Consider the following 25,426-nt stretch of genomic DNA (forward strand, 5'->3'; position numbering starts at 1 on the left):
GGCACACGGGTTCGAGTCCTGGTCTGGGAAGATCCCACATGCCACGGAGCAACTGGGCCCGTGAGCCACAATTACTGAGCCTGCACGTCTGGAGCCTGTGCTCGGCAACAAGAGAGGCCGCGATAGTGAGAGGCCCGCGCACCGCGATGAAGAGTGGCCCCCACTTGCCACAACTAGAGAAAGCCCTCGCACAGAAACGAAGACCCAACACAGCCATAAATAAAGTAAATAAATAAAATTTGAAAAAAGAAAATGCTCCCTATTAATTAGGCACGATTAGCCAATTTCTCATCTATGCCTTCTGAAACAGCAGAGTTAAACAAAGGATCATTTTCGTGGTGAAAGAATGATTCAGGTGTCATGCCAGAATATTGTTTAAAAGTTTTCTTGAGCCCCTCATAATAATTCAGAATTTATTCATCTGGTCTTTGTTTATACTGCTGAATCTTTGTCCAGTCTACAGTTTTGGGGAAGAGCTCTGGGATAAATCCGAGCCATTTATGACCTAATTTCTTGCATTCAACTCAAGCCTATGGACTATGCAAATCAAAATCTGTTAAGGGGTGTTTCCTTTCTGCTTTCTCCATCCATTCCTTTGCCTGACTTTCAGAAACTAAGAGCTATATTAATTGATACAGTCTGAAAACCTGGACTAATAGGTTCAGATGGTTAACTCAGATTCCTTAGCAAATCCCAATGCGTCTTGACTAGGACCAGGAAATTCCTTAACTAAAGCTCTAAGTTCTGCTCATGTCAAGGCTGTGTACCTAGGCACCAAGGATAGTTCACCTCTTCCTGTAATAGGTATCTCCTTAAAGGGGGCTATAATTACTTCGTTTTTTAAATTTTTATTTTATTGAAATATAATTGATTTACTATAATTACTTCTGATTTTATGTCCTCCTTTACTGGGGGAGAGGAAGCAGCAGGTGGCAGAGGTGACAGAAGAGAGAAAGAGATGGCATCTGGGTCAGGCAGTTCAGATAAAAGAGGATATGAGGGAGTAGCAAAGGGAGAGGCAGGGTTAACACTAGTGATTTTATAAAATTCCAATATCATTTCAAGCCATTTTGTTGTTGTTGTTGGTTTTCTGCAAAGAAGTTACTTTATCATTTCCTCTTTTAGAAGCCTCTAAAGACCAATCAAAATAAGCATTCCATTCAGCCTATTTGATCTTATGGCCATCTTTCTCTAGCTTCGCACACACACAAAAATTAATTTTAGAATGTCAGAAGAACCTCAATTTGGCCATTTTAGGTTGACATCTCCTTTAGTATAGTTTCCCCAATTAACTAAGTATTTGCAAGTATAAATTCTATACGTATTGTACATGAGCCTGGCTGGGGTGTTAGTTAGAGGTTGGCAATCTGTTTCTCCTTTTTCTTTGGTTCTGAAAGCTCTGTTTCCCATTCCAGGGCTGGTGTGCCAAGATAAAAGTGCTAGTGATTGTGTGATAGGCCAACATGCTGTTTGTGAGCTTAACTCCTCTAGGTGTCGCCCTAGAGTCATTTCAGCTCTTTTACGTGTCTAGGTTTCTCCCTCCAGCAGTCTAAAACTGACATAGGTGCTCAGAACGCTCAGTGGCCAGCTCTCATATGTAGTTCTGGGACAAGAAGTTTTTAAATTACATGAGTGAGTTTGCCTATGGGACTGCTACATGGTATGAGGACTTGCTTCCACCACTCCTGAAAGTTTCTCAGTTGCCTAAGAAAGCCACTGCTGCCCAGGAGATGTTCCTTTTCTTCTTCAGAGCTGAAAGCTCTTATGTGATATTTTGACTTTTATTCCAACAAACTCAAAGTAGCCAATTCAAGGAAAAGCAATAGGCCAGTCTCCTAGCTAATCACCCAGTCCAAAGCCACTCAGTGTCTTTCAACTGAGTAAAATCATCCCAGTGTATTTTTTTTTTTTTTTTTTTTTTTGGCCATGCTGTGTGGCCTGCAGGATCTTAGTTCCCCCCAACAGGGATCGAACCTGTGACCCCAGCAGTGGAAGCTCGGAGTCCTAACCCCTGGATCGCTAGGGAATTCCCTTTTCCTCCCTTTCTTTTTTTTGCTTGGTTTTGTTTTGTTTTTCTTTTTTGCCAGTGTCTTTCAATTGGGGTAACCCCCGTGTCTTTCAACTGAGCAAAATCTTCTGTTTTTCAAATGGGGTAACCCAGGTACCTCTTCCTGAAGCTAAGTTCAAGGAAAACCTATTCCTCACAGCAAGGAGTCTATCCACCACAGAATAAAACTTAGGATCAGCAGCTAATAACGGGAGATCCAACACCCAGGAGAGACTCACCTAAATTCTCCTGGACTCACCTAGCAGACAGGGGGGCACAAGGGGCCTCTGCTGGTACCAAAGTTCCAGATCCTCACAGAGTTCAGGCAAAGGAGAGAAGTCTACTCTGCATCCCTTCGTCATTGCCAAAACTATCTACTGAATAAAAGCACACAACTTAAAAGTTGTAAGTTAAGTTTTATTCGGGGACCTTATTGAGGACGATAGCCCAGGAGGCAGTCTCTCAGATTGCTCTGAGGAACTGCTCCAAAGAGGGTCCAGGATATATATAGGGGTATTTTGCTGGGCAAAAAAAAAAAGCAAAACAAAACATGTAGTTGAAATTCAAAAGATGACTGCGAATTAGGAAGAACAGATATCTCAAGTTAATGCTTTTAGTGATTTTCTATGTATGGGAAGATGCGAGAATCTGGGTTCACTGAAATTATTCCATATATATATGCCTGTTAACTATCTAGGGCCAGTTTCCAAAGCACAGAATGCTTCCTATTTTTCTCCATCCTGAATTCCTCTCATGGCACAATGAGGGGTAGGTGACTTGGTGCGTGACTGCAGTGGCTAATGGCTTGATCCTTGTAGAACAGGGATGGCAGGCAACATTCTTTGTTTACACCTCTCTCCCCAGCACCATGGGAGCCTGAAATTCAACAGCTTCACAACTATAGTAGCTGTGAAAAACAGTAGTTTAGCGGCCACTGTAGGGGACAGAATGGATTTGGAGCTCTCTAAAAGCCCTATCCCTAGAGGGCTGTCACTAGTTGACTTGTCTGATAGCTCACGGAAAAGCTCTATTATCAGGACTTGTCTTCATTTGACCTATTTCAGAGTACACTCTGTGAAAACAGCTTGACATACACAGCATTTGTCAAAAAGAAAAAAAAATCAGTGGCACAACAAAAGAAAAAATAGGTAAATTGGATTTAAACAAAATTAAACTTTTATGCTTCTTATGACAGCACCAATAAAATGAAAAGACAACACATGCAAAGGGAAAAAATATTGGCAAATTTTATTTCTGATAAGGGGTTTGTGTCTAGAATATGTACAGAACTCATACAATTCAACAATGAAAATAAAAATAACCCAGTCGAAAATGGAGAAAGGATTTGTACTGACATGTCTCCAAAGAAGATATACAAATGGCCAACAAACACATGAAAAGATGCTCAACATCAATAGCCATTAGGGAAAAACTAATCAAAATCACAATGAGATACTACTTCACACCTGCTGGATTACTATAATCAAAAACAAAGCAAAACAAAACAAAGTGGGCCGCTCATGCCCCACAGATCTGGTGCCTCAGGGCCTTCTTGCTGGGACTTCCGCGCTGCAGGGGATGGGCGGTGGTGGCCGGGCGTCTGCCGGGCTGAGGGCTCCTGCTGGGCCCCACTAAAATGTCAGTGGATGGAAAGAAGCAAAGACTCCTCCCTCCCTCCCTCCCTGTTTATAAATCTGTGATTTTCCCCATGAGGACCTTAAATAGCATCTCCAGGAGAGGAGATCTAACCATGTACCTCCTCAGCAAAGTCGCACCCCGGTCAGGAAATGCCTGGAGGCAGCACAGCGATTGCAGTTTCTAGTTTCCGCAGTGAAAGACCAGGGGTCCGCAATCCCGGGCGTGGACCTACACCGCCCTGCGGCCTGTTAGGAGCTAGGCCACACAGCGGAGGGCGAGCGGCAGGCGAAGGAACGAAGGTTCCTCTGCTGCACTTCCTCGCTCCCCATGGCTCGCATTACTGCCTAAACCGTCCCTGCCCCGCCCTCGTCCGTGGAAAAACTGTCTTCCACAAAACCGGTCCGTAGTGCCAAAAAGGTTGGGGACCGCTGGTGTAGATGTCCAGAGTGCGCCCCCGAAGGGCAGAAAGAGAAGAGAGTGAAGGCCTAGAAAGATGAGAATATTGGAGCACAGATGAGTTCAGTAACTTAACCAGTTCACGAAAGGAGAAAAGGTGGGAGTGGAGAGAAGAGTTCAACTCAGGCGGAGTCCAGAACTATAATTATCATCACAGTGACAAATACCGATGGCGGAGCCAACAACCAGAAGACACAATAGCAATCTTTGATGGATGCCTCGCCTTCAGCTGGAGTACTGGCTGTGTTTAGATGAAGATGACAGGCAGGTGAATTTGCAGTCATAGCTCAAAAAAGTGTGTAGGCCTGGGGTAAGTCCTAGGCAACCTGGAAGTTTCTTATATGCCTGAGGATTGAAGTCTTTGAATGCACACAGATTCTTACATAAAAGTGAAGGAGAACTTGAAGGAAAGATGTTCTGGAAATCTAACAAATATGAATAAAAAAAGACTGGAAATTTGTTAAATACATACATACATACATACACAAACTACAGCAACAACAAATGGAAAATAACAAGTGTTGGCAAGGATATGGAACAACTAAAACCCTCATTTCCTGCTGGTGGGAATGTAAAATGGTGCAGTTTCTTTGGAAAACAGTTTCGATTCTCAAAAATTTAAACATAGAGTTACCATATATGACTCAACAATTCCACTTCTAGGTATACCCAAGAGAATTGAACACATACTTCCAGAAAAAAAAATGAAACCGGTACACAAAAGTTCATAGCAGCATTATTCATAACTGACAAAAAGTAGAAAAAAATGCCCATTCACTGATAAATGAATGAAAAATGTCAATATCAATGCAGTGGAGTATTATTTGGCCATAAATAGGAACAGAGTTCTGATACATGCTACAACCTTGATGAACCTTGAAAACATTAAGTGAAAGAAGGGTAGATATAGAAGGGCACATATTGTATGATTCCATCTGCATGAAATATCCAGAATAGGCAAATCCATAGAGACAGAAAGTAGATTAGTGGTTACCTGGGACTGAGGGGCTGGGCATATGGAGGGTTAGCAGGAAATGGATAGTCCCTGGTAACAGGTATGGAATTTCTTTGGGGGGTGATGAAAATGTTTTGGAATTAGTCTTGATTGTTGTACAACTATCTAAATCATTTAGAAATCTAGTTTTTATATCATGACTGTAGTAAAAAACAAGTGAATTGTAAACTTTAAAAAGATGAACTTCAATATATGTGAATTTATATCTCAATAAAGTTATTTTAAAAAAATACTTTATTTCCTTTTTATTGCTGAATAGTGTTTCAGAGGATATATGTACCATAGTTTGTTTAAACATTCACAATTGAAGGACATTCAGATTTATTTCCAGTTTTTGGCTATCATGAATAAAGCAATGATTGCTTGATATGAAACAATACTCATTTTTAGAATACACAACTCATTTTCATGTTGAATCCACCCAATTTCAGGGAAATTCAAGCCAAAACAATAGCAATAATAATAATAATAATCAGTTAGCACATGTATTATTTTTATTAATAAAGACTAAAATACTCCATTTTTTATTCCTTTACTTTACTAAAGCTCACATACCTTAAAAGTCAAGATTTATGATATATGCATGCTGTATATTAGAACAGCCATTCTCTGCTTTGTCCAGTATCAAGGCCCATTGTTTTATTTCCTATATGGCCTTTTCACATGCTGGAATTTTTAGTGCATTGACTTATTTACTCTTTATTTTCTGTCTCCCCCACTAGAATGTGCACTCCATTATGAGGGAGGCCATGTCTCTCTTTTTCACCAGTTCCTAGCATATTGCCACACATGGAGTCAGGACTCATGAAAGAAGAAATAAACGAATGTGTTTGGTGCTTATTTGCATTTATATGACAAACACCTGCATTTATAGATCACATCATTTAGTGAGTTATCTATCTGTGAGGGAGAGCTATTATTGCACCATTTTTTTCTGGTTGCCATAGCAACCCGCTGGCCTCCAGAGCTACAAGTTAATTCTGACGCACTTATTTTCCCAGAAGTCCCACAGCATTTTCAATTATGAGATAATGATGCTATTATAAATCACATTTCTCATACTATAAAGGGGCATTGTGGGGTTTTCACTTTATCTTTTATGAAAATGGCAGAGAATTACAAAGGAAACAAATCTGTTCAAACCGATAAATGCTAGGAAAAACAGAACAAAACAGTATGACACACATCTCCTCTCCTAATCCTTTCCTCCAAGCTCTCCACCTTTCCATAAGCATCTGTGAATTTGGTTTAGTTTTCTGTCCAAGTTGTTACAGAAGTTTTGAAAGGTAAATACTACAAAATAAGCTCTAAAGAGTTCTGTTACAGCTTAAATATTTTCTCATTTTCTCCTTGTTGCTTTTTTCTTAAAATGTCATGTGAAGGTAGTAAATGATAATAGTCTTACAAAAATTGAGTTTTGCTCTGAAAAGATCCACTGTAAGGTAATTCTCTATCCCTCTCTCCTCACATTTTAGGGACCGGAACTGAGAAAATTTTTATTAAACTGAGTTAGTCATCATAAAATGCTCATTATTTTCAGTCCAATAAGATGGGATTTACCTGGCCCATTCAACCAGCCATGATTGTAGGTTTTAAAAGGCAGAGTCTGTTTTCTAATGGTGGATACCCTAAGGGGATTTTACATGTATTTTATGCTATATTTTCTCTTCTGTAGGTTTTGGTCACATATATTGTACTAGGGAGAGTCAGGCACCACCCAGTTCCAAGTAGATTCTATAATAAATACTTCACTACACCCTTCCTCTGTGCAGTTCTAATATATAGGGTTGTAATACAAACAGTAAACAGTCTCATAACTTTATCTAAAAGAAGTGATGCCGCAATTAGCTTACCTACTGGGTCTTGACATTATAAAAGCAGTAGCTACTTCAATATATTCAGCCATCTTCAGTACTATATGATGAGGATATTGTCAGGAGAATAAAGAGAAAGATAAGGAGGGATAATATAGAGTGTAGTGTCAAGACTGCAGATTTTGGTAACTAAACCCCTGAGGTATTTTGATTTACTATTTGTAAGGACATCATTTTAGTCTTCTAGAAATCTCCATGCCTTTTAATTTTTTTTAAGTAAGCACTGAATCCTACACAACATTTAGTTCAGATGTCAAACCTTTGAAACAACTAAACCTAGATATCTGCCTATTGAGAAAAATTGAAAATTGTCCGCTCAAATGGCAGGTTTTGTCAAGAAAGGATCAGATGTCCAGCCAGAAACATCTTTCAACGATTGCTTGGTAGAGTCACTGTTTCCCAGGTCTAATTTTCTGCTTTAGAAGTTTGGGTATTCAGTTATTACTATACCTTGATGTGGTTGGGTTTGGGTACTGAATCAGATTAACCAAACCATCAAGAATCAAATGTACAGGGGACTTCCCTGGTGGTGCAGTGGTTAAGAATCTGCCTGCCAATGCAGGGGACATGGGTTTGAGCCCCGGTCTGGGAAGATCCCACATGCTGCGGAGCAACTAAGCCTGTGCGCCACAACTACTGAGCCTGCGCACCACAACTACCGAAGCCCGTGTGCCTAGAGGCCGTGCTCTGCAACAAAGAGAAGCCACCGCAAGGAGAAGCCTGTGTACCACAATGAAGGGTAGCCCCTGCTCGCCGCAACTAGAGAAAGCCCGCATGCAGCAACGAAGACCCAACACAGCCAAAAGTAAATAATAAATAAATTAATTTAAAAAAAGAATCAAATGTACAAAAACCATAATACTGGTATATTAACTTATAATTAGAAAATACAGCTTTCAAATAACTAGATAGATACTGATGATTTCTGACCAGCACATATTCTTCTTTTTTTTAATAGTGAATGAAGGATGTTTATTCTTTTTTTTTAAATTTTTATTGGCGTATATTTGATTTACAATGTTGTGTTACTTTCTGCTGTACAGCAAAGGGAATCAGTTATACATATACATATATCCACTCTTTTTTAGATTCTTTTACAGAGCTTTGAGTAGAGTTCCCTGTGCTATACAGTGGGTCCTTATTAGTTACCTATTTTATATACAGTAGTGTGTATACGTCAATCCCAATCTCCCAATTTATCCCTCCCCAACCCCTTACCCTCTGGTAACCGTAAGTTTGTTTTCTGTTTTGTAGATAAGTTCATTTGTACCCTTTTTTTAGATTCCACGTGTAAGCAATATCATGATATTTGTCTTTGTCTGACTTACTTCACTCAGTATGACAATCTCTAGGTACATCCATACTGCTGCAAATGGCATTATTTTGTTCTTTTTATTGGCTGAATGATATTCCATTCTATATATGTACCACATTTTTTTTTTTTTTTGTACCACATCTTCTTTATCCACTCCTCTGTCGATGGACATTTAGGTTGCTCCCATGTCCTGGTTATTGTAAATAATGCTGCAATGAACATTGGGGTGCATGTATCTTTTCAAATTATGGTTTTCTCCAGATATATGCCCAGGAGTGGGATTGCTGGGTCGTATGGTAATTCTATCTTTAGCTTTTTAGGGAACCTCCATACTGTTCTCCATAGTGGCCGCATCAATTTACATTCCCACCAACAGTGTAGGAGGGTTCCCTTTTCTCTACACCCTCTCCAGCATTTATTGTTTGTAGACTTTTTGATGATGGCCATTCTGACTGGTGTGAGGCGATAGCTCATTGTAGTTTTGATTTGCATTTCTCTAATAATTAGTGATGCTGAGCATCTTTTCAGGTGCTTTTTGGCCATCTGTATGTCTTCTTTGGAGAAATGTCTATTTAGTCTTCCACTCACTTTTTGACTGGGTTGTTTGTTTTTTTGATATTGAGCTACATGAGCTGTTTGTATATTTTGGAGATTAATCCCTTGTCAGTTGCTTTGTTTGCAAATATTTTCTCCCGTTCTGTGGGTTGTCTCTTCATTTTGTTTATGGTTCCCTTTGCTGTGCAAAAGCTTTTAAGTTTAATTAGGTCCCATTTGTTTATTTTTGTTTTTATTTTCATTACTCTAGGAGGTGGATCGAAAAAGATCTTGCTGCAATTTATGTCAAAGAGTGTTCTGCCTATGTTTTCCTCTAAGAGTTTTCTGGTATCCGGACTTACATTTAGGTCTTTAACCCACCACATGGACAGTTTCTTTGGATAGAGCTGGATCTATAATACCCATGATGGCATGGCTAAGTCTTTCCTAGGCTTCTGTACTGGTACTACTCCCCCATCCCTCTGGTTCCCATATACTTTCCTTTACCATTTTTCCTTCACTTCATTTCTATAGCTACATCATTTACTAAATCAGACTAATAGTAAAGTTGTGGAGTGGGACCTACTTTGCCTCTTTAAGATTACATGTCTTCTCTGATTATTTTCTTTGCAATTTAAGTTTTTGTGGGGCATGTATACATACAACAATTTCCAATTTTTTGTGTGTTTTGGGGGTGGAGGAACCTGTGTGTTTTTTTGGCCTCCATGCACTACTAAGTCTTTAACCTATCATCAGCATATCATTAACCATGTATCAGTGATTTGGTCATCTTAGTATTATTAATTTTTGTGAAATGTTACTATGCAGAGGGCACAGGGAAGGACATCTTTTATGATTGTGTATATGATGAATTTCATAAATTTGGAGATGGATCAACTATGTGATTTTAGGTATAAGTTTAGTGAAATATTGAACATAATCCATCCTGTTTTTCCCATGGTTGGAATATATAAATATTGAAGGATTAATTACTATGTTCAGTTCAATTTAAAGTGGAAAACCTAAAGCACAATCTTGGTAGAAAAGTGTAAAGCAAAATTATTCTTTGTGTAGAAATGTAGTAATTGTACAAATTTGTGCAAAATTTATCTTCAGATATTGTCTCATTAAATGAAATAATATATGATAGCTTATGATAAAATGTTTAATATGAAGTAGATGATCAAAAATATTAATGCCTCATAATATTATGGAGAAAATGTTCAACATAAAATAACAGGTATCAGTCATACCAACAACCAAGAAAATCACAACTTGAATAAGAAAAGACAATCAACTGATTCACCACAGATAAATCAGGTGTTAGAATTATCTCAGAGTTTAAAGCAGGCATCTAAAAAATGCTCTAATAACGTGTTATAAATTCTCTTGAAATAACTGAATATCAGAAAATATCAGTAAAGAAAATGAAGTTATTCTTTAAAAGTGCAAATTATAAAGTTGGAAAATATCATAACTACTCTACTGGATGGGCCAAATAGTAGAGTGGAGATGACAGAGGATAGAATCAGTATCCTTCAGGACATGTCAATAGAATTTACCCAATCTGAAAAACAGAGAGGAAAATAGACTAGGAAAAAAATGAACAGGGCCTCAAGGGCCTGTGGGACAATGACAAAGTATCTAACATTTGTATCATGAAAGTCCCATGAGGGGAGGAAGAGAATGGAACTGAAAGAATATTGGAAGAAATAATTGCTGAAAACTTCCCAAATTTGTTAAAAGACACAAACCTACAGATTCAAGAATCTGAGCAAACCCCAAATGATAAAAACCTAAAGAAATCCCTTCTAATTAAGCTTAACACCATAATTAAGCTTCTTGAAACCAAAGACAAAGAAAAAACCTTGAAAGAAGCCAGAGGAAAGTGACAAATTACCTGTAGGACAACATCAATGTGAATAACAGAGGATATCTCATCTAAAACCAGGGCGAGCAGAAGGAAGTGGCACAAAATTTGTGTGTGTGTGTGGTTTTTGTTTTTTGGGTTTTTTGGTGGGGGGGGGGGATGTAAATAACAGAAATTTATTTTCTCAAGGTGCCAGCAAAATTGGTTTCTGGTGATGCCCCTCTCCTTGGCTTGGAGATGGTAACCTTCTAACTGTGTCCTCACATGGTCTTTTTTCTCTTTTGCTCTCTCTTCCTCTTCTTTTTGTTTTTAAAATTGAAGTATAACTGACCTACAACACTGTTAGTTCCAGATGCACAGCATAGTGATTCAATATTTGTATAAATCACAAAATGATCACCATGATAAGTCTAGTTATTATCTGTCATCATATAAAGTTATTACAATATTATTGATCATATTCCCTATGCTTTACATTTCATCCCCATTACTCACTTATTTCATGACTTCTCTATCTCTTCCCTTTGAGCCTATGTGTGTCCTTACATCAGAAGAGTCTCTTATAGGCAGCATATAATTGGTTCTTGTTTTGTTTTGTTTTGATCCTTTTGACTGGTGACTTCAATCTATTTACATTTAGAGTAATTGTTGATACCTAGGGATTTACTGATGCCATCTTATTAATTGCTTTTGGGGCCTTTTGTAATTCCATTGTTTCCTCCTCCCCCTGTTTTTGCCTACCTTTGTAAATTGGTGATTTTCCATGGTGGCATGCTCTGTTTCCTCTTTATCTTTTGTGAATCCACTCTAGGTTTTTGCTTTGTGGTTATCGTAAGATTTCCATAAAACTTCTGATAGATAAAACAGTTTATTTTAAGCTGATAGAAAATTAAATTCAATCACATATAAAAGCTCCACACTTTTGCCCTGGCCTTTTATATTTTTGATGTTATACTTTACCACTTTTTTCAATTGTATATCCATTAACAAATATAGTAGCTATAGTTATTTTATTACTCTGTTCTTTTAACCTTTATACTATAGTTAAGGGGTTAATACACGATCCTATTACAGAATTAGAGTTTTCTAAATATGATTGTATATATACCCTTACCAGTGTGTTAGATACTTTTGTATGTTTTCATTTCACTAATTAGCATCTTTTCCTTTCTGCTTGAAGTACTCCATGTAGCATCTATTGCAAGGCAGGTCTGGTGGTGGTGAAGTCCCTCAGCTTTTGTATGTCCAGGAAAGTCTTTACTTCTCCTTCATAACTTTGCTGGATAGAGTATTCTTGGCTGGCATTTTTTTCCCCATCAATATTCTGAATATGTCATTCCACTCTCTCTTGGCCTATACAGTTTTTCCTGAGAAATCTGCTGGCTGACTAATGGGGTTCATTTTTAGGTTATGATCTTTTTTATCCTGGTTTCTTTTTAGAATTCTGTCACTATGTTTGATTTTTGACAGTTTCATTATAATGTGTCTTGGAGAAGGTTGTTTTGCATTGAGATGATAGGATGATCTCATGAACTTGGATGTCCAATTCTCTACCCAGGATTGAGACATTCTCAGCTATTATTTCTTTAAATAAACTTTCTGACCACTTCTCCCACTCTTGTCCTTCCAGAACCCTCATTATTCTAATATTTGTACATTTGATGGCATCCCATATATCACATAGGCTTTCTTTGGTCTTTTTCATTCTTTATTCTTTGTTTTCCACTGATTGTCTTGTTTCAAAGTTCCTGTCCTCTAGATCATTTATTCTGTTTTCCATTTGGTCTACTCTGCTGTGGATACTCTCTATTGCGTTTTTTGCTGTATTCATTTGTTGTTTTTTTTTCAGCTCCAGGATTTTTGTTTGGTTCTTTTTTATTATTTATATTTCTGTTAAATATCTCATTTTGTTCATGTATTATTTTACTCATTTCATTGAATTGTCTACTTGTGTTTTCTTTTAGCCCCTTGTGTTTCCTCAAAACAACTGCTTTGAATTCTTTATCAGCTAGATCACAAAATTCTGTGCCTTTGAGTTTGGTTATTGGAGGATTGTTATCTTTTTTTCATGACATGTTTCCTTGATTCTTCATGTTCCTTGTAGTTTTGCATTGCTGCTTTCTCATTTGAAGTAGCAGAAAGCTCTTCAAATCTTTACTAGTTGCCTTCAGGTGGGATATACTGTTTGTTGGCCCTGTTATATCAGAAATCTTCTCTGACCTTTTATGGATACACCTGCTTTGCACTTCTTGCTCTCTCTCATGGTAGGACTCTTAGGCCTTTTTTGTCTTCTCCCGTTTTTTGTTTTTTGCCTCACCACACAGCTTGAAGGATCTTAGTTCCCCGACCAGGGATTGAACCCCAGCCCACGGCAGTGAAAGCCTGGAGTCCTAACCACTGGACCACCATTCTCCCGGTATTTATAACTCACCAGGCTGGCTGCTGAAAACTTCTCTTTTGTTTTCTAGAAGGTGGAGCTACAGCTCAAGTTTGTGGTTTCTCCCTTGCCCACAGACCCTGGTCTATTTTTTGGACAACGACTCTGCCAGACAGAGCTCACTCTCACTGCTGCATTCAGGAGTGCACACAAGGAGCCAGCCACAGACTTGGGCGAGGTGTGGGTTTAGCACACAGGGCATTGGTGGTGCCCTTGGGCCTAGTGGGGGGATCCTAGGGTGAGGTACTCCCAGAGGGTCTTGGGTGGAATTCCTACAGAAATCCTGGGTGCAGTCATCAGAACTGTGTTCCTTTAATGCCTTTTGATATTCTTTATCTTTCCTGATATCCCTCCCCCCAGTTATGGACACCCCACCTCAGTACTCTGCGTGCTACTGGAGAGAAACGGGTTTCTCCAGCAGCATCCCATACAGCTGGAGAAGCTGAGCGCTCAAACACCACTTTTTTCTCTCCGCTATGGGAGGGGTCACAGCTGGCTAGTTCTGGAGTGTTACCTGGCGGGAGTGGTGGCACTGGCAAAGTTCTTCTTACCATCTCCTATGTGTCCAAACTCGTATGTGTTTATATTTTTGGCTGCAACTATGTGCTGGAATCTCCCTTTGGGAAGGTTCACTTCTACAAAGTCTCTGTTGTCTCTGGGTTTCTGCCCAAGTCAGCACTCTCTAGGTTTTCCCAACTGCAGCCTAGAAGGGGTTAAGGAGGTTCATCAACTCTTGCTGTTTCTGCAGCCCATACTGAGGACTGTCTGCCTATCACCAGAGGCACAGGTGAGCAAGACTCCTACCATGTCCCTTGGCAGATGGTGCTGGATCCCTCAATTTGCACGGAGGAACTTTTGTTAATGGATGGATGTTTAAATAGTTGTTAAAAAGGACAAACAAGAGAGATGTCTTACACCACCGTGATGCTGATGTCATTCCCCATATAAACTTTAGAATTAGTTTGTTGTTATCCATAAAATAACTTTCCAGGATATTGGTTGGAATTGCTTGAATCTATAGATCAAATTGGGAAGAAGCATTGTTACTTTTATTTTAAAAGAGTATTTACAAATTATGAAGAATTTGAGTCACTCAATAACAATGAGCAGCTCCAGGATACAGATTATAAGGTTCTTTAGGAGTTGAATGAATTCTATACAGTATAAACTATAAACCAATATTTAAAGTATTGTCTCCGCTCTACTTCTTTTTTTTAAAATTTTTATTGGAGTATAGTTGGTTTACAATGTTGTATTACTTTCTGCTGTACAGCAAAGTGAATCAGTTATCCATATACATATATCCACTCTTTTTTAGATTCTTTTCCCTTACAGGTCCTTGCAGAGTATTAAGTAGAGTTCCCTGTGCTATACAGTAGGTCCTTATTAGTTATCTATGTTATATACAGTAGTGTGTATATGTCAATCCCAATCTCCCAATTTATCCCTCTCCCCACTCCCCCCCCCAGTAACCATAAGATTGTTTCCCACATCTATAACTCTATTTCTGTTTTCTAAATAAGTTCATTTGTACTATTTTTTTTAGATTCCACATATAAGCGATATCATACGATATTTGTCCTTCTCTGTCTGACTTACTTCACTCAGTATCACAATCTCTAGGTCCATCCATGTTGCTACAAATGGCCCAGCTCTACTTCTCTGCTTCACTTCTTCTTGTTTTTCTTTGGCTTAACTGAATAAGCATCAATGGATGATCTAATAAGAGTAGTCTACTGTGTAGTTTTATGGAAATGACAGTGATAAATAAAACACAGTCCTTACCTTCAGGAGCTTCCAATTGAGTTCCTATGAAAATAATTAACTGTACAACAATGTGGCATGATGAATGTAGCAACTGTTCTGGGGAATGTTTTGGAGTGAGTAAGACAAAGTTTATTATTTGAGGCATTTCTCAGAGAGGAAATATGTGCCAGAGAAGACTAGCTGAAACTATTTTAAGCCTAGTGGAATTATGTGGATGAGAGATATTTTCATTAACTTTTTATTTTGATAAATTTCATGCATACAGAAAAGCTTAAAGAGTATTCCAGTGAACATTATATATGCCACACATAGGTTTAATGATTATTAAAATTTTGCTACATCTGCCTTCTTTCTTTCCCCTTTCTCTCTCACATATGTATCTGTGTATATATATGCCTATATGTGTGTTTGTGTGTTTGTTTGTTTTGTCCAATTTGGGATCCAACTAGGATTCAAACATTCCATTTGATTGCATGCTTCTGTTTTCTAGATTAATCCCTCTAACTTTTTTCCATATGACATTGATTTATTTTATTTATTTTTATTTTTATTTTTTAATTGAAGTATAGTTGATTTACAGTGTTGTGTTAATTACTGCTGTACAGCAAAGTGATTCAGTTATACATATATATATATATATATATATATATATATATATATATATATATATATATTCTTTTCCATTATGGTTTATCATAGGATATTGAATATAGTTCTCTTTATCCATTCTATATATAATAGCTTACATCTGCTAACCCCAGCCTCCCACTCCATCCCTCCCCCAACACCCTCTCCCTTGGCAACCACAAGTCTGTTCTCTATGTCCATGATTCTGTTTCTGTTTCAAAGATAGGTCCATTTGTGTCATATTTTAGATTCCACATATAAGTGATATCATATGGTATTTGTCTTTCTCTTTCTGACGTACTTCACTTAGTATGATAATCTCTAGTTGCATCCATGTTGCTGCAAAGGGCATTTTTTCATTGTTTTTTTTTAATGGCTGAGTAGTATTCCATCATATATAGGTACCACATCTTCTTTATCCATTCATCTGTCGATGGACATTTAGGTTGTTTCCATACCTTGGCTATTGTGAATAATGCTGCTATGAACATAGGGGTGCATGTATCTTTTTGAATTATAGTTTTGTCTGGATATTGCCCAGGAGTGGGATTGCTGGATCATATGGTAATTCTATTTTTAGTTTTCTGAGGAACCTTTATACTGTTTTCCAAGTGGCTACACCAACTTACATTCCCACTAACAGTGTAGGAGGGTTCCCTTTTCTCCACATCCTCTCCAGCGTTTATTTGTAGACTTTTTAATAATGGCCATTCTGAGTGATGTGAGGTGGTACCTCATTGTAGTTTTGATTCGTATTTCTCTATGACATTGATTTTTGAACAATCCAGCAAAGTTGTTTTGTAGAGCAATTTACATTCTGGATTTGTCTGGCTGCTTCCGTATAGTGTTGGTAACTGTATGTTTAATTTTGTGTGTCAACTTGAGTGGATCACAAGGTGCCTGGATATTTGGCCTGGATATTTTTTCTGGGTGTGTCTGTGAGGATGTTTCTAGAGGAGATTAGCATTTGAACTGATAGACAGTAAAGCACATTGCCCACCCCACTATAGGTGGGAATCATCCAATCCACTGAAGGCCAGAATAGAACAAAAGGGCAGAGGAAGAGAGAATTCACTCTCTCTGCCTGAATGAATTGAGACATCAGTCCTCTCCCACCCGCTGGCTGGGATTTGTACCATCAGTGCTTCTTTCTCAAGCCTTCGGACTCAGACTTGAACTACACCACTAGCTTTCCTGGCTATTTAGCTTACAGACAGCAGATCACGGGACTTCTCAGCCTCTATATTCATATAAGCCAACTCCTTGTTATCTATCTATCTATCTATTCTTCTAACAAAGGGTATGACAGTGGCAGTGGGACGTCTCTTCCAAGATCAGGTTATGGAAAAAACTGACGTGGGCTCCATCTCTCTCTCTCTCCTTTCATGCTGGGATAGTGTGGTATGGGGAGAATCTGAGGCCCTCATTCCAACAATATTTAAGAAGCTGAAGCCTGATAATTTTGTGAAAGAGCTTGTGAACAGGTTCTGCAGCGCCTGTAGAGTTTCGAAGATGACTGCACCCCTGGCCTACAGCTGTTGCAACCTCACGAGAAACAGCGAGCCAGGAAAACCCACCTAAATCTTTCCTGGATTTCTGGTTGGCAGAAACTGCAGGGTAATAAATGTTGCTTATTTTAAAGATGCTGAACTTGAGTGTTACTTGTTTTCCAACAATAAGTATTTACCCAAAACTGTTCATCTCATGGTTTTAGCATCCACTAACAATCACTGCCTGACTCTATGTTTACTAGTTGCTATTCTTCTGGAAAGAAAGCTTTCTTTGATTTTTATGTTTTTTCTGAGTTGAAAGATAATTACATCTTATTTGAATCAATAATGTTATTTCCACTTCGAAAGCAAGACGGCAGATTAGGAGGTTCCAGGTTTTGGTCCCCCTCACGGAAAGACCAATAAGCAACTATTCACAGACACAACTATTCTTGGGTGTGGAATTCCCTGGCGGTCCAGTGGTTAGGACTCCATGCTTTCACTGCGAGGGCCGGGGTTCGGCAAAAAAAAAAAAAAAAGAGTACACCTTTGTGAAAATCCTAGAACCCAGGGTTGAGGATGAAGCACCCCTTGAACAACAAAACTGAGAAAAGCCACATTAAGTGGGTAAGAGGAGTGGTTTCACTTTGACCATGTGCCTGCCCCTCCCCCAGGCTGGCACAGTGCCACACAGACAGCGTTCCCCTGCACCTACAGTTTCTCCAGCGGGGAAAAGAGAGCCCGAGATTGACATCCTGCTTGGCCAGTGTTCTGGAGTGCTCTCCCGGGGGCACGCTTCCGTCTCATCTCGTAGGAAACACTGGGTGAATCCGCAGGGCTACACCAAATGGGGTCAGCTAGAAACAAGGTAGGAGAGCAGGGCTCACAGCAACCAGTGCAGGGGTCATGCTGTGGCACGGCGCTCCTGCTGGTGAGGGCGGCCAATCAGAGCGCCCAGCCAGGGACTGCATCCACCCACGCATCCGAGCTAGTTGCTCCCCATCTGGCCAGAGAGCACACTCAGCAGCTCTATCCGGTTCTGGTACACAACCAGCAGTGCAGCCAGGCCGTGGAGCTCGTTCTACCGCCCCAAGGGCACCGGGAGCCAAGCTAGCAGCCTTGCCCAAACGCAGAGCGCGCTGTCTCTCCCCACCCATCCGGAGGAGCCCGTGTAAGGCGCCTGCACAGTAAACCTGTCAATCTGTAGAGCCTAGCCTTCAGCCCCGCGTGCACTGCAGCCTATGGCCCCGCCTGTTTGTTGAGTGTAGCCTGCAGCCGAACCTGGACAGAAAGCCCCGTTAGTTCCCCTGCCCAGCTGTGGAGCAGAGCTTACAGACTCCCCACCAGGGAGCCCAGAGAGTAACATTGTCTGACTGCAGAACAGAGCCCGCCCCCCAACATTAGAGCACAGGCAACAGCCCTGCCCAGTAGAGACCCCATAGCAAGCCCTGCTTGCCTGGGGGTGCTACCAGCTGACACATGCAGAACCCCAGACTGGGCTGTCTGGCGAAGGGTTTCTCTGCCAAAGTAAATCCGTAGGCTCTGGAAGAGGAGAGCTCTTCCTCAAGTATGCAGATAGCAATGCAAGAATTCAAGAATCACAAGTAATCAGGTAAACAAGACACCATCAAAGGAAACTAATAAAGCTCCACTAACCCTAAAATATTTAGAGTTATGAATTGAATAACAAAGAATTCAGAATAAACTCTTAAAGAAATTCAGTAAATTAGGGAAAAAAACACAGAGATAACTAAACAAAAATAGGAAAACAGTACATGAACAAAATGAGAAGTTCAGCAAAGAAATAGAAATCATTAAAAAAAAAAAATCAGAAATCCTGGAACTCAAGAATGCAATGACTGCACTGAAATATTCAATAGAGAGTTTCAACAGTCAGATGAAAGAATCAGTGAACTTGAAGATAAGTCTTCTGAAATTTTCCAGTCAGAGGATCAAGAAGAAAAAAAGAAAAAGAGTGAAGAAGGCATACGGGACTTATGCAATACCATCAGAGGAAGCATCATTGACATTATGGGAATTCCAGAAAGAGAAGAGAGAGAGAAAAAGGGAAAATAAAATTAGTATAAGTATCTCTTCTGACCACAACAATATGAAACTAGAAATCAATAACAGGAGGTAAATTGGAAAATTCACAAATATGTGGAAATGAAACAATACACTCCTGAACAAATATGGGTCAAAGAAGAAATCAAAAGGAAAATTCAAAAAGTTTTAAAGACAAACAAAAATAGATACGCAACACACCAAAACATATGGGATGAAGTGAAGTAGTTCTTTTTTTTTTTGGCTGTGGCACGTGGCTTGCAGAATCTCAGTTCACCGACCAGGGATTGAACCTGGGCCACGGCAAAGTGCCGAATCCTAATCACTAAATCACCAGGGAACTTCTGACAGTAGTTCTAACGGGGAGGTTTATAGTGATAAATGTCTAAATTAAGAAAAAAAGAACTATCTCACATAAACAACCTAAAGTTGAACTATACCTCAAGGAACTAAAAAAAGAACAAACTAAACTGAAAGGTATGAGAAGAAAGGAAATAAGCAAGATTAGAATAGAAATAAATGATAGAAACTAGAAAAACAGACACCATAATCAAGTGGCAGTTATCCCTGGGATGCAAGTTTGACTTAACATACACAAATCAATAAATGTGATACAGCACATTAACAAAATGAAGGATTAAAATCATATGATCATCTCAATCAATACAGAAAAATATTTGATAAAATTCAAATGACCCGATTAAACAATGGGCAAGGACCTGAATAGACATTTTTCCAAAGAAGACGTACAAATGGCCAACAGGTGTACAAAAAGGTGTTCAACAGCACTAATCATCGGGGAAATGCAGATCAAAATCACAATTAGCTATCACCTCACACTTGTTGGAATGTCATTTAGAAAATGAGAGATAAGTGTTGACGAGGATGTGGAGAAAAAGAGAACCCTTGAGCACTGTTGTTTGGAATTTAAATTGGTAGGGCTAATATGGAAAATTGTATGGCGGTTCCTCTAAAAGTTAAAAATAGAGCTACCATGTGATCCAGAAATCCCACTTCTGGGTACATATCCAAAGGAAATCAAGTCAGTATTTTGAAGAGATATCTGCACTCCTATGTTCACTGCAGCATTATTCACAATAGCTAAGAAACGGAAATAACCTAAATGTCCATCGATGGATGAATAGATAAAGAAAATGCGGCATATATAGAGAGAATGGAATATTAGCCATGAAAAAGAAGGAAATCCTGCCATCTGCAACAACATGGATGAACCTGGAGGACATTCTGCTAAGTGAAATAAGCCAGACACAGAAAGACAAATACTGTATGATCTCACATATATATGGAATGTAAAAATCTCAAACTCATAAAACCAGAGAGTAGTATAATGGTGGTTGCCAGTGGCTGAGGGTGGAGAAAATAGGGAGGGATTGGTGAAATGGTACAAAATTTCAGTCGTAAAATGAATAAGCTCTGGGGATCTGATTACAGCATGGTGACTATAGTTAATAGTAATGTATTGTATACTTGAAATCTGCTAAGAATAATCTTAAGTGTCCTTACCATAAAAAATGTAAAAAGGTAACTATGTGAAGTGTTGGATGTATTAACTCACTTGATTGTGGTAATCATTACACAAAATATATTAAATCATCATGTTATACACCTTAAAAATCATGTTGTATGACCTTAGCATATACATAATTTTTATTTGTCAATCATACCTCAATAAAGCTGGGGGTGGGGGAGAAGTGTGTTGTTTAATCTTCATGCATTTTGAGATTTTCCTGTTATTGATTTCTAGTAATTCCACTGTGGTGTGAGAGCATAGTTTATATGATTTCTTTTTTTTTTTTTCCGGTCACGCTTCGCGGCTTGCAGGATCTTAGTTCCCCGACCAGGGATGGAACCCGGACCCCCAGCAGTGGTGTCTGACATTAAGTTGGAGAAATTCTAGGTCATTATTGTTTCACTTTTTTAAAAATTTCTTTCTCTCTCCTTTCCTACTAGTATTCCCCCTGTGTGTATGTGACACCTTTTGTAGTTGTCCCACAGTCCTTGGAGATTCTGTTCCAGTTTTTTTTTCCTAGTCTTTGTTCTCTTTGCTTTTTATTTTTATTTATTTACTAATTAATAGATTTATTTCTTTTTATTTACTTATCTTTGGCTGCGTTGGGTCTTCGTTGCTGCACGCGGGCTTTCTCTGGTTGCGGCGAGCAGGGGCTACTCTTCGTCGTGGTGCGCGGGCTTTTCATTGTGGTGGCTTCTCTTGTTGTGGAGCATGGGCTCTAGGCACGCGGGCTCCAGTAGTTGTGGCATGCAGGCTCAGTAGTTGCGGCTTGAGGGCTCTAGAGCACAGGCTCAGTAGTTGTAGCACACGGGCTTAGTTGCTCCACGGCATGTGGGATCTTCCCAGACCAGGGATCGAACCCGTGTCCCCTGCATTGTCAGGCGGATTCTTAACCACTGCACCACCAGGGAAGTCCCTCTTCGCTTTTTAGTTTTTGGTGTTGCTTGATATATCCTCAAGCTCAGTGATTCTTTCCTCAGCTGTGTCCAGTCTACTAACAAGCCCATAAAGGCCTTCTGCATTTCTCTTACCGTGTTTTGGACCTCTATCATTTCATTCCTCTGTTTCTTCATTTTGCTTGACGCTCTATGTTGGTTTCTATGCACTGGATGAAACAGTTACCTCTCCCAGTCTTGCAGCGTTGGCCTTGTGTAGGAGATGAGCTTTATTGTTCTAGCTGTCCTAGCTCTTCATTCTCTCAAACCTTTGTGAGCCAAGCAGTCTATTTTACCTTTAACAGCTCCCCGTCATTGAGGCTGTACCAAGACCAGTCACTGCCAAAGGAGAGGAGTCAGGCTGATTGGAAGCCAGACCCTCAGGCAGCAGCTTTTACAAGATGCAAACATACACAGTCCCGTGGGGCGGCAAGCATAAGCCCCACTGACTACCAGAGCCAGGGAACCTGGAGGCGTCCTCGGGGTAGCAGTCACAAAAATCAGGGCTCCAGACAAGTGTATTAGTTCCTTTCTAGGAGATACCCGTGAGCTGTGGCGAGGCAGAGGGACAGTATAAGATGGCGTCCCCTGGCCTTCATTCCTTGAGCCCCTCCGTAGCCACTAGATGCATGCCAGATGTAAAGCCTGCTCCTAAGCCAAAGCTTCAGGACAAGCGCGTAGGCCTCTTTCACAGAAAGCCCAGGGGTGTGTTTCAGTCAGCTGTTTGGGCAGTGCCCTGGGGTGGTAGCCTGCCAAGAACTGTCTATGGGATTGTTGCAGTCCTGTGCATATGCAGGAGTGCAAGCCCCCTGGCCACCAGAGCCAAGGAATCAAGCTGCCAAAACCAGGGCACCAGATGTAAACACTGGGGCACCAGATACGTATAAGAGCTCCTCTCCGAGAGATGCTGGCACACTGGAGCAGGGCAGAGGTAAAGCATGACGATAGCATCGTCCTCCGAGGTCTCAGGGAAGGTCTAAGGTCAGCCTTAGATGTGTCATTAATCAGAAGCCTGCCCCTCAGGCTGTGGCTATAATGATAAGCCTATAGGCCTCTCCCACTTTCTGTGGGAAAGACAGACCTCCTGGGTCTGTTGCCTCCTGCCGTGCCCCAGGGGTGGTAGGAGTTTATGAACTCTTTCCCCTTGGTTCCAGTTGTAGGACTCCTGGAGCATAAACCCCACTGGCCAGCAGAACCAGGTGATATAGAGGTGTCTCCTGGCAGCAGCCACAAAAGTCAGGTCACCAGACAAGGGTATAAGCTCTTTATGGGAAGATACCAGTGAGCTGGAGCAAGACAGAGGGAGAAGGCAAAGATTGCATCCATGGGTCTCCATTCCCTGAGAGCACCTCCATAGGCCCACATAAGTGAGCCAAAGCAGAAGCCTGTCCCTTAGGGCAAAGATCCTGAAGAAGGAAACAGGGGGACTTCCCTGCTGGAGCAGCGGTTAAGAATCCGCCTGCCAATGCAGGGGACACGGGTTTGATCCCTGATCCGGGAAGATCCCACATGCCGCAGAGCAACTAAGCCCGTGTGCCACAACTACTGAGCCTGCGCTCTAGAGGCCACGAGCCACAACTACTGAGCCCATGTGCTACAACTACTGAAGCCCGTGCGCCACAACTACTGAAGCCCGTGCGCCTAAAGCCCGTGCTCCGCGAAAGAGAAGCCACCGCAGTGAGAAGCCCGCGCACTGCAACAAACAGTAGCCCCCACTCGCCGCAACTAGAGAAAGCCTGCACGCAGCAACGAAGACCCAACGCAGCCAAAAATAAATAAATAAATAAATAAATTTTTTTAAAAAAGAAGAAGGAAACAGGCCTCTTTCTCAGAAAGCCTGGGGAAGCGTTTCAGCCCGCTATCTGTGCAGTGCCCTGGGGTGGTACCCCGCCAAGAACTGTCTCTCTGTGGGACCCAGGAGCGCAAGCCCCTCTGGCTTCCAGAGCCAGATTATCTAGGGGCATCCCCTGGGTGGCAGCTGTAGAAACCAGGTCACCAGACATACAAACTGGGGCACTGGACATGTGTAGAAGTTCCTCCCCTTTGGGAGATATTGGTGCTCTGGAGAGCAGCAGAGAGGGTGGTGATGAACCCACTGGCTGGAGCAAGGCGGGGGGGGGGGTAGTGCAAAGATGGTACCCACCAAAAAGAGAAGAAAGGGAAAAAAAGCAAAACAAAAAAAAAAAAAAAAGGAAGGAAAGAAGGAAGGAAGGGAGAAAGAGAAAGAAAGAAAAGAAAGAAAAATAAAATAAATGAAAGTTAAAAAGAGGGAGAGCAGGAAGATTGCACCTGCCAGCCTCCGTCCCCAGAGAGTTTCCCAGCAGGCCTCTGCCCCTCAGACCAACAATGGCAAAAGTAGCAAGTGAGTCCTTTTTCACAGAAAGCCTGGGCACTTTTCAAAGGGCTGCTTCTTTGCTGGGCCCTGGCACCCATGGGTCTGTGCACCAGCCCTCAGTTTGCTACAGCCCATGAGTCTCCCGGGTGCAGGCTCCGCTGGTCTTCTAAGCTAGATATCTGGGGGCTTGTCTCTTGGGTGCAGGTCTTAAAGGTTGGGGTGCCCAATATGGGGTATAGACTCTTCACTCCTCAGTGAGACGATCCCGGTTTTGAGTTCCCTCCTGTTGCAGATCCCTGCACTGGGGGTGGGGGATTTATGGTGAGATTCTGCCTCAGCCTTTCCCACCTGCTTCCATGTGGCTTCCCTCTCGTTTACCAGGTGTGAAGGGCTGCTCTGCCAGTTTTTAGCTTTCTTTCAGAGGAAACTGTTCCACGTAAATTCGGTGTGTCCATGGGAGGAGGTGAGTTCAGGATTTTCCTACGTCACCGTCTTGAACCAGAACCTCTGTCATTTCTTTTTGGTTTTTTTCTTAGGATTTCCATCTCTCTGCTTACATTGCCCCTCAGTTCCTGCATCCTGTCTATTTCATCCTTAGAACCCTTAGCATATTATTTATAGTTGTTTTCAATTCCTGGTCTGATAATTCCAACATTCCTGCCATGTCTGGTTCTGATGCTTGCTCTGTCTCTTCAAATTGTGGTTTTGTGGGTGGTGGAGCTGAGGTCAGCATCAACTTTGAAATATTTAAAGTGGATACAGAACTGTTTCAGCAATGCAGACAATTAAGTGTGTTGTTGTCGGCGATGGTGCTGTTGGTAAAACATGTCTCCTGATATCCTACACAACAAACAAATTTCCATCTGAGTATGTACCGACTGTTGTTTTTTTTTTTTATTTTAATTTTTTTGCCACACCACACACAGTATGCAGGGATCTTAGTTCCCCAGCCAGGGATGGAACCCGTGGCCCCTGCAGTGGAAGCATGGAGTCTTAACTACTGGACCGCCAGGGAAGTCCCTGTGTGGACTGTTTTTGACAATTATGCAGTCACAGTTATGATTGGTGGAGAGCCATATACTCTTGGACTTTTTGATACTGCAGGGCAAGAGGATTATGACAGATTATGAGTTATCCACAAACAGGTGTATTTCTAGTCTGTTTTTCAGTGGTCTCTCCATCCTCATTCAAAATGTGAAAGAAAAGTGGGTGCCTGAGATAACTTACCACTGTCCAAAGACTCCTTTCATGCTTACTGGGACCCAGATTGATCTCAGAGATGACCCCTTCACTATTGAGAAACTTGCCAGGAATAAACAGAATCCCATCACTCCAGAGGCTGCTGAAAAACTGGCCGGTGACCTGAAGGCAGTCAAACATGTGGAGTGTTCTGCACTCACACAGAAAGGCCTAAAGAATGTATTTAACAATGGAATATTGGCTGCCCTGGAGCCTCCAGAACTGAAGAGCCGCAGGTGTGTGCTGCTGTGA

General features: G+C 40.8%; 1 pseudogene; it reads left to right on the forward strand.

The window, feature by feature from the left end:
* The first annotated feature begins 24,657 nt into the window (after positions 1-24,657).
* On the forward strand, positions 24,658-25,426 carry LOC137751935 (cell division control protein 42 homolog; annotated as a pseudogene).

The sequence above is a fragment of the Eschrichtius robustus genome, chromosome 18 (assembly GCF_028021215.1).
Source record: "Eschrichtius robustus isolate mEscRob2 chromosome 18, mEscRob2.pri, whole genome shotgun sequence".
Taxonomy (NCBI): domain Eukaryota; kingdom Metazoa; phylum Chordata; class Mammalia; order Artiodactyla; family Eschrichtiidae; genus Eschrichtius; species Eschrichtius robustus.